This window comes from Pyxicephalus adspersus, chromosome 2, assembly GCF_032062135.1.
Source record: "Pyxicephalus adspersus chromosome 2, UCB_Pads_2.0, whole genome shotgun sequence".
In the NCBI taxonomy this organism is placed as follows: domain Eukaryota; kingdom Metazoa; phylum Chordata; class Amphibia; order Anura; family Pyxicephalidae; genus Pyxicephalus; species Pyxicephalus adspersus.
This window is the reverse complement of record NC_092859.1, coordinates 25,483,096-25,485,093: the sequence shown is the minus strand read 5'-3', so window position 1 is coordinate 25,485,093 and position 1,998 is coordinate 25,483,096.

Here is a 1,998-nt window from a genome sequence, read left to right as displayed (position 1 = left end):
GGATCAGTAAATATTTGGCAGGCCTAATAATGAAAACAATTGTTCTGTACTATAGTCTGAGGGATAAATATTAAGAAGAAAAGGCCAGACGGCGGGTAGAGGATAGAGATGACGCATGGACATTTCTCCTTATCACGCACAGTGATCGGTGCAGGGAAATTGAGCAGAAACTATTTTACATTTGTGTGAGATGTGTCCTCCATGAGAAGGATATTACGGGATTACATTTCACAACAATCCCACCAATCCCCGGCAAGATTTTAGATTCATTATTTGGATAGTTTTGGATAGACCATAGAAAGGTTAAAGCTCAGGTGAGATTTTTGGTGTCTTCCTGTCCTGGAGACTCCTTATTGTAAGATTTCTCCTCACATCCTGTTGATCGCTTTGTCAGTGTAACCAGGGGACAACATAGGGAAATCCAAAGTGTGCTGCCACACCAGGGCCCCCGAACCCCCTCTCAGCCAACAGGAGGCCCCGGGGGCCCCAAGTCATTTCAGTGGAGGGGCCCCAGCAAACGGCCCACTATTGGCTGAGCGTGATGATACTCACCAGGGCATCTAAGGGTCTATTTATAAAACATTGAATCTGGCTCTCACATAAACTTACTCTGGTGGAGGATCTTCCAGGTCCGTGTGTTTCAATGAGATGGATTGATTCTCCAGCACAAAATGTTTGCAAGACAGGGCTACAAACACCTTCCCATATCTATATAATATACAAATAGGCTGGGTTCTGTAGCCCTTAGAGATAATTAGGAACAGCAAAACCTTTTTGAATTCCAAAATATGACAAAAATTTTATTATAGATTAAAATATAAAAAAAACAGAAAATGGAAAAGAAGATAAGCAGCTCACATCCAGCAAAAACATATACTGTAAAACCAAAATATCCTTTTATTTCTAGAGCATCAGAGCAGAGTTCAGGGTTGTAATGGAACCGTTGTAGTAATAATGATCAATCCCGGTATTTATTCCAATTCTTATTGAATTCGTTTTTCCTGTTTTTACACGTCTGTACCAAGAACCTTAAGATTTGATTTTCAGTTTCCCTCATTTGCTGTACCCCGGTATTGACCCGTCTAATAAGCTTTTCCTTAAAGTGGAAATAAAGTTTCACTCTAAAAATAGTGATCAGGCAGAGCTAATTGTCCCTTCTACAATTATCATTCTTACCTGTCTGACTGCCATCTCTCTGCCACAATTCACTGAGCTGGGCATGCCAGGGCTGAATGAATTCCCACACGCCTGCACAGGAGTTACATCGCCCCGGCCTAGACAATCAAGGTGACCAAAGATGAAGGAAAGAAGAAGATGACAGTACCCGTGTCAGATCTGGGACAGGTGAGTATAGCAGGGTTTTGTTCCTTTTCAGAGACAACACAAATATGGAAGAATGTAATATAATATTTTCACAATATGGTAGACTTACAAAAAGAAATCACCCAGCACTGGACTGTCTGTGCTCCACTCACTCATTGGTGCTTTTATCTCCACCCAGTCTTCTTCGTAGTTTTCAGCTATGCTCATTGACTGAATCTGGATGATGTAACACTTACACATACGCATGGGAAGTCCTTCGTCCCAGCACGGAACCATGAAACAAACATCAAGGTGGAAAATAGAATCTCCTTTGTCCCGGCTGGCGGGAAGGGATCCCATCAGATTAGAGAATCATTTAGAGGAATTGGACAGTTATGTGCAATGATATGAGGTATCACACCACGGGCACCAGATCCACAGGCTGTGCTCCTGGGGACAGATCACAGATAAGGGGCCCATATCTTCACCTCTCCACTTTCATACAGATATAGAGACACCGCAGGAATAAATTATTTGTGGGATATATTTCAGCCCTGCGGTCACATACCGTCTCGGCTGGATACTTACAGCAGCCGCCTCCATGAACATTATCGATTTCCAGATAGTTGTGACGGTGCCACGTTCTGGTATACGTGGTTGGTTTGTATTAGCTCCATGTAAATATGAAAAACTATT